Below are 8941 nucleotides of genomic sequence, written 5' to 3'. Positions count from 1 at the left end.
TGGAAATTTCTTTGCAAAATCTTTGAAATATTATTAATTAGTTAAGCTGAGCTGAGAATGTGTTCTGGGTAGAATTATGCACACTGAGTTACAGCAATAAATAAGACATAAAAATCCCTGCCTTCATAAAACATACATTAATGTGTGTGTGTCTATGTGTGTGCGCATGTGTGTGAATGCAAGTGTGTGCCTGTGTGCTGGAAGTGAGGGTGAAGAAACAATGAAAATTAAAAAAAAATCATATAGTGCTACTAAAGCATTGAGGTGCCATGAAGAAAACTAAAGTAGGTAAGGTATAGGACGAAGAGGTCCTACGTGCTACTGTAAACTGGTATAGAAGACAGCCTGCTTGAAGAGATGATATTTAGGTAGAGGGCTGAATGATATGAAAGAAGGAACCATGAAAGTCCTTGGGAAAGAACATTTTAGGCAGAGGCAAGAGCACTGTTACGGCCTCAACTGTATCCTCTCCATATTGCAATGTTGAGGTCCTAACCCCCAGCACCTCAGAATGTGACTATGTTTGGAGATACAGCCTTTAAAGAGGCAATTAAGGTAAAATGAGGTCACTTGGGTGGTCTCTAATCCAATATGACTGGTATCTTTATGAGAAAGGGGGATTTGGACACAGACACAGACACAGACAGAGATGGTCATGTGAAGACGCAGGAAAGGTAGCATCTGTGAGCTGAGGAGAGGGGCCTCAGGACAAACCAAACCTGCCGACACTTTGATCCTATACTTCCAGTCTCCAGAACTGGGAGGAATTAATTTCTATTGTTTAAGCCACCCAGACTCTGGTGTTTTGTTATGGCAGCCCAAGCCAACTAATACAAGTAGGTCAGCTGTCAAGGGCTTGATATGTTTGATGAATGGCAGGTAGATCAGACTGAGAAGGGAACAGTGAGAGGTAGGAGATAGGACTGAAAAGACAGACAAAGGCTGGATCCCATGGTGATAAGGAAGCTGGGTTTTGTTCCTAGTAAGTGTGAACAGGTTTTTGCACAGGGGATTGACATGAGTGACTTAGCAGAGCGAAGCAGAAGCAGAAGACCAGTTCCCAGGCATGTGCTGTAGCCCACATGGCCGAGGACGTGGCTTGGACCTGGCCTGCTGCTGGTGAAGGAGGCAAGGAGCCAACAGATCTTGGCTGGAAGTACCGTGTCAAGGAAAGAGAAGCCAACATGAATCCTATGTTTTGCTCCTATGTGAGAGGGCGAATGCTGCCTTTGAGGGGGGAAAACTTGAGGGAAGAATTATCCTAACCCTTGAATGTAGCTTGCTATGTTTTGTTACGTTAAGTGCACCAAGAAATAGTTTTCCTTTACTTAAATATTTTTAAGTGTAATATTTGTGGGAAATGCAAAGAAGATAAAAGTATACGAGAAAAATCTACCTTTGGAATCTCACTCCTTAGAGTTGAGCACTGTTAACAGGTCATAGTGCATCTTTCTAGATCTTTTTTTAAGTACATTTAATCAATATCTATCTCTGTGTCTCGCTGTCTCTCTGTACACCACACACGCACTTAGAAACTGATTTATATCATAATAAAAAAGTGACAAAATTCTCAAAAATCATAGCATTCAATGGAACATGCATTTATCTCCTTTTTTTTCTAATAACTTTAAGGGAGCTTGTTAAAATTGTGCACAGAAGGACAGAGAGTGGGTGGGAAAAGCACCACTTTGAGGAAAAGAAGAGTGGCATTCTCAAATGGCAGTATTTGCTGTTATTCTGGGCTCCAGGTTCTGGATCTTTTTTTTCAACTGGATTTGGTTTTTATTAAGGTAAATTTTGTTCAACGTATTTAAATGCTGTTTGTCCATAATTTTACAAAAGGATCATTTTGGGGGCCTGGTGAAAAATTATGAATACCAATCAATGGAGCACTTAATTTCTTATTTGATTATTGTTATTATTTTAAACACTAGGTATTTTTACATAGCGATCTATTTTTTTCTGACATTTTTATATGATTAAACCAAATGTGAACAAGGCAATTCAAGAAACCAAATGTACTTGCTGAATTCACCAAGTCTCCAGATGGGAAAAACAGAAATGAACAGATTCCATATAAAACATGCAAAGGAAAGGACAAAATAAAGTTAAATTCTTCATCTGAAATAGTTTGAATAAAATATAGCCAAATTCCTAGTTTTGTGGTGTCATATTAAGCAATTGAATATGATTTGAATTTTACATTACTTCTGAATCTTAAGCTTTTATGATACTTATAAATAATACATATTTATTTATATATAGAGTATATAATTCTAAAAACAGTTACTGTGAATGTCCATCATCTCATGTAGATACAAAATAGGAAAATATTTTCCTTGTGATGAGAGCTCTCAGGAATTACTCTCTTAGCAGCTCTCATCTGTGACACACATCAGCACTCATTATATTAATCATGTTGTACATCACACCCCTAGGGCTTATTTATTATATAGCTGGAACCCTTCATCACCATTCAAATATATTAAATTATTATCGACTATATTCCCCATTGTGTACATTTCACCCCCGTGTCTCATTTATTTTGTAACTGGAAGTTTGTACCTCTTAATCTCCTTACCTATTTCACTCATCTCTCCACCTCACTGCCCTCTGGCAACCACCCGTTTTTTCTTTGTATCTATCTATGACTCTGTTTCTGTTTTGTTATGGTTGCTCTTTTGTTTTGTTTTTTAGGTTCCACGTATAAGGGAAATCATATGGTATTTGTCTTACTCTGTCTGACTTATTTCACTTAGATTAATGCCCTCAAGGTCTATCCATGTTGTCACAAAAGGCAAGATTTCAGTCTTTTTTATGGTTGAATAATATTCCATTATACATTATATATATTATCTATTATACATAGGATATATATATATATTGTATTGTATATATCTATCTATCTATCTATATATAGATATTTCACATATCCTTTACCCATTCATCTATCAATGAGCACTTATGTTGCTTCCATATCTTGGCTATTGTAAATAATGCTCAATGAACATAAGGGTGTATATATCTTTTGGAATTAATGTTTTCATTTTCTTTAAGAAAAATACCTAGAAGTGGAATTGCTGGATCATATGGTAGTTCTATTTTTAAAAATTAATTAATTAATTAATTAATTAACTGGCTGTGTTGGGTCTTCATTGCTGTGCGCGGGCTTTCTCTAGTTGCATAGAGAGGGAGCTACTCTTCGTTGGGGTGCACGGGCTTCTCATTGCAGTGACTTCTCTTGTTGCTGAGCGTGGGCTCTAGGATTGCGGGCTTCAGTAGTTGCAGCACGCGGGCTCAGTAGTTGTGGCTCACGGGCTTAGCTGCTCCCCAGCATGTGGGATCTTCCCGGACCAGGGCTCGAGCCCATGTCCCCTGCATTGGCAGGCGGATTCTTAACCACTGCGCCACCAGGGAAGTCCCGGTAGTTCTATTTTTAATTTTTTGAGGAACCTGCACACTGTTCTCCACAGTGGCTGCACTAATTTACATTCCCCCCAACAGTGCACAAGGGCTCCCTTTCCTCCACATCCTTACTAACACTTATTTGTTGTCTTTTTGATAATAGCCATTCTGACAGCTAGGAAGTGGTGTCTCATTGTGGTTTTGATTTGCATTTCCCTGATGATTAGTGATGTTGAGCATCTTTTCATGGGCCTGCTGGCCATCTGTATGCCTTCTTTCAAAAAAATGTCTATTCAGGTCCTCTGCCCATTTTTAATCTGTTTTTTCTTTACAATGAGTTGTATGAATTTTTGGTATATTTTGGATATTAAGCCCTTATTTATGAATATCTTTAGTTGCCTGATTTAGATCACAAAATTTTCCCATTGTAAAGAAAAGATAACTTCTTGCCATTAAGATGGAGACCAGCAGCCTTTTCTCTGAAAGAAGTAGGGTAAGATATAGACAAAGTTCCACCCAGAAAGGAAGAGGGAGTAGGAAGCCAACAGCTTCTCCCAGGGATTGTGGAAAGGGGTAGATGGAGATTAGATAAGTGACAAAACTTCTAACTCTAGGCTCAAATCTTAGGGAACAGATTGTGTCATTTAGTTTAAGGGAAAAACCCAGTGCAGAGGAATGTTAGGCCACTCCCCTTTTGGAACCTTAGAAAGAGTTTGTCTTAGTGTGTGGTCTCAAAAACAACATGGCAGAGAGATAATAGTGGTTCCCATTAGAGTAGCAGTAGCAGAAAAAGATGTCTGGAAGAACAAGCTTGTTTGGGTCAAGCTGACCTTGGACTCTGGTATCATGGAAGGGGCCCAGAAATTCTGACATGCTCTCCGGATGAAGTGGAATATATTTAAGAGTTTGACTGGTGAACTTGCCAAAGGGTTTATCATAGTAGATAAACCCATAGTAGACTGGATGTTTCACCAGGACTGGAGAAAGGCAGACTTGTTGAGGCAGGATGGAATAGAAATCACAGGCAGACCTCATAGGAGACCCAAGTGCAGGTGAAATCTACAGTAGGCCTAGTCATCAAGATATGCAGACAAGACAACACAGCTGCCCGGAGGCCAGCAGGGTACAAATGACCAGGCTGGCTGGGGACAGCACTATGGAGAGCAGAAATCCCCCCAGATGGAAGAGACAAGGATTGCTGTTCCTCCCCCGCAATGAAGGCATGTGGACCTCCTACACCTCCTGCTTTAACCCAGATCGATCTTGAAGGGGAATGTGGAGAGGGGAGGAAATTTGAATGATTAAGCCTTTATTCAAAAGAGACAGAGTCACAGAAAAGTGTCCCTTGTACTGGAAGATGTTGTGATGCCACTAGTCTTCAAGGTTAAGATCTCACTCTCTTCCGCCTGGGATGAGGACTTGTGAGGAAGGGTAGATGCATTTTCTTTGCTCATTTCTAAACCAGTGCAGTCCTGTAATTCTGGCTGACAACTTTCTTCAGGCATCTTTTAAAAAATCAATTATTTTTCTAGATTGTGACACCACTGAGGCAGAAAGCTCCTTGGAAGCAATTCAGTCATGAACCCACTGAATTATTCCTGGGTGGTCATAATCTGTGGGTGATAGTGCTTCTATCAGGCTCAGCATTTAAGTTTTCCCTTCAGTCTTTAAGAAACATGGATGCTGATTCTCTAAATATACACTAAAATGTCTGTATTTGGCCAATTACATTCCCTTGTCTTTGGTTGATTGGTTGATTAATTAACTTATTCAACAAATATTTGCAGCACATGCGCCAGGCACAGTGGACAAAGCTGAAAAGTCAGACAGGATCTCTGTCCTCATGGAACTCACGTTTGAATTATTTGGATTAATGTCACTGCACAGGCACGATGCAACTCTTGCATACATAGTTTCTTCTTTATTCTTCACAAATATTTCCATTGTCAAACGACTCATCCTGTATGGGGTACAACATTTGTCATTTTTTCTCCACTTTCATTTTTATTTTTTCTATTTTTATTTCTCTTGTAATTTTATGCCTTTTAATAACACTTCCAACATTCTCACTGTGTGCTTGCACTTCCAGGACCTTATAAACTCTCTAATGTTTGGAAAATAGTTAAAAATTAATCACATATAGAGAAAACACATTGACTAACAAAATCCACAATGGCCAGTTCTGTAACAACCTGCTACAAACACTAACACTATGTGTTGGTGATGAGCTTTTGCTCCAAGGCATAGCTTTGTTCCTATCTACAGAAACCTCTGAGTCGAAAATTTTTTAATTAAAAAAATTCTACGTTTTAGAAAACGGCCGATTTAATTATTTAATTGAAGTAAAAAGAGATGATAAAGTAGTAACTAGAAAGAGAAACTTTAATAATTAGAAATTCCTGCTTTCTTGAAACTTATTGCCTGGATGAAGAGACAATTATCTAAAAATAATCAACCTCACTAATCGTCAGGGAAATGCAAAGCAAAACCGTAATGAGATATCACCTCACACCTGCTGGAATGTCTGTCATCAAAAAAGACAAGAGATAACAAGTGCCAGGGAATCTGTGGAGAAAGGGGGACCCTTGTGCACTATTGGGGGGAATGTAAGTTGGTGCAGCCACTGTGGAGAACAGTACAGAGATTCTTCAAAAAATTAAAAATAGAACTACCATACAATCCAGCAGTTCTACTTCTGGGTATATATCCAAAGGAAATGAAAGCAGGATATTAAAGAGATATCTGTACTTCCATGTTCATTGCAGCATTAATCACAATAGCCGAGATATGTCAATAACTGATGGATGAATGGATGAAGATGTGGTATTATACACACACACACACACACACACCATGGAATGTTATTCAGCCATGACAAAGAAGAAAATTCTGCCCTTTGTTGACAACATGGATCGATCCTCCTATTTTAATTGGACAAATTATACTAAGTGAAATAAGCCAAACAGAGAAAGACAAGTCATGCACGGTATCACTTACATGTGGAATCAAAAATAAAAGTCAAAACTCATAGAAACAGAGTAGAAAAGTGGTTGCCAAGGGTTAGGGAGTGAGGAAAATAGGAAAAAGTTGGTAAAAAAGTTACTATGATTTTCACCTATAAGATGAATAAGGTCCTCAGATCTCATATAAAATATGGTGAGTATATTTTATAACACTGTATTGTATAATCAAAATTTGCTAAGAGGGTAAAACTTAAATGTTCACACACACAGAAAGATGTGATGTGATGGACATGTTAATTAACTAGATAAGGGGAATTCTTTCACAATGTGTACTTATAGCAAATCACCACAAGGTACACTTTAAATATCTTACAATCTCATAGGTCAATTATACCCCAGTAAAGCTGAAAAAAAGATGATTTATAAATTCTGTACTTGTATTTTGGAATATCTTGACTCATGGGAAGAACCTTTTGGTGGAACTCCTATTTTAATTGGACAAATATTTATTATATATTGGAATTGCAGTGGAATGAGAGTGCCTACCTATAATTTTTCAGGGTCTGTGTTTGTAAAAGTATTTAAGGGGTAATAAATCAACTTACTTTAAGAACTTTCCTTAAAAGGAAACATTCTTTGAATAGACAACGCTGAATGGAATTACTTGGCCTACAAAATTGATCTGTTCCAAAAGACAAAAGATGAGGAAAATAGAAATGAGGATAGACTTCCTTTAGCAGACATTTTTCTGAGTACCTCAAAACCTTTAGAAAGTATTTTTCTTAATTAATAAAAAGTATGTTTCATAGGAAAAATTCCATTGAAAGTGTTATAATTTTATATCTACTTATCATAAATGCAATTTTGAAGAAGATTTCAGGAAACTTTATGAAAAATGTAAAAATAATAAAACTATCATGAAAATAAAATTCCTCAAAAGATACTACAAAACAATTTTAGATATTGATATCATAACTAATTATTAATTTATGTTATTTTTAATAGTCACGAATTTTTTTCAATTTCCTTTATTTTTATTTTAAAACAATTATAATTTTGAAAAATTTTGAATAAAATTATTTAGTAGGTTTACTAATGTAATAAAACCAACTCTCAGTTAATAAATATCTCAAAAAGTCCTACAACTTTAATGACTTTTAGTGTTTTTGCTCATGTTCAGATGTGTCCCAGTTGACAGCAGATTTTATAGACATCTTATTTTAGTAGCTGCATGACCTTAAGAAAATCACTTAACTACATTAGTCTTATTTTTCTTATGTACAAATGGGGATGATGTTACTTATGTCAAAGTTAAGTATGAGGGATAAAGAAAATAATAGGTGTCAAGTGCTAATCACAGTCTAGCAATATTATTAATATTATAATGGTTCTTAAAAAAGGACTGCAATCAACTAGACAATCCCAAGTATTCAAGGAATACTTTCTACTTGCCTAATACTTTTCTTGGTATTATGACCTGCAGGAATAAGTCTCTTATAACCTACTGAAGAGGTACCACAAGCAGCCAGGAAAAATATGGAAAAAAATGATTATATGTGGCAGATTATAGTTTTAAATGCATATCTGTACGCTTACAGAAGTAGAAAAAGTGTTAGCGATTGGAGAGAACATGGTGAGCTGGTGTTATCATTTGGTCTTTACAATATGCCTAGTATCATGTGAGGAACTGGGAATTCAAGAAGACAGAGTTCTTATTCTCAAGAAGCTCAGAATCCCCTGCATCAAGGAAGGCATCACACATCAGGTGAGAGGCACTCTTTTGGGCAAAAGAATAGAGCATTAAGGGAAGGGAGTAAGCATTTTAGGTGTGGTGAGCTTTGTTTACCTGAGGCATTGCCTTGGCTGGAGGGGAGGGGGTATTGGAGAGTGGTGGGCGGTAGGGCTGGGTAGGCAAAGAGAGAAATTCCACAGTAAAAACACTTGGGATTGCTTTCTGAGCATGGCATCAGTGTGTTGCCTGGCAGAAGAATATTTTTCCTGAGCCCTGTTAGCTTGTTAAGTTTTCCATTATTAGCTTTATAATTCTTACATTCCTCCTGTATTATGCTGAGAACAAACAACATGGGCTTCAATCTTTTTAACACTTGCTCCTGTATCAACCAGTTCTCAACCACATGGAAGGATGGAATTAAGAGCCACACTGGTGTGGAGTAATCGCGTGGGTTGATTTTTTCCAGAAGTTGACAGAGAAAGACATTCTGTACCACTCATAGCATTTTAGATACCATCTCCTAATCTTATAAGAGAGAACCGAGGCTCACGGCAGTTGCCTAAGATCACTTGGAGTGCGTGGAGGGCTGGCATTCAGACCCCATCTCCTGATGCCAGGCAGTGGCTCATCCTGCTCGATCAGCATCCCCGGAATGGGCTGCTAGGGACACTCATTCCAGAAGGTATTAATTGGAGCTCCCAGAACAAAGGGTTTTAGGGAGGAAAAGAGTCTTGGAAATACTGCATATTAAATCCTTCTCTTGGGGATCCAAGTTTCATAGTAGCACATTAGAAACTTAAAGGAGTTCCAAAAGTAAACACAAAACAAAACAAAACCCTCC

This window comes from Eschrichtius robustus, chromosome 9 (assembly GCF_028021215.1).
Source record: "Eschrichtius robustus isolate mEscRob2 chromosome 9, mEscRob2.pri, whole genome shotgun sequence".
Lineage (NCBI taxonomy): Eukaryota > Metazoa > Chordata > Mammalia > Artiodactyla > Eschrichtiidae > Eschrichtius > Eschrichtius robustus.
The sequence above is the reverse complement of the archived record's forward strand: the minus strand, read 5'-3'. Positions refer to the sequence as shown.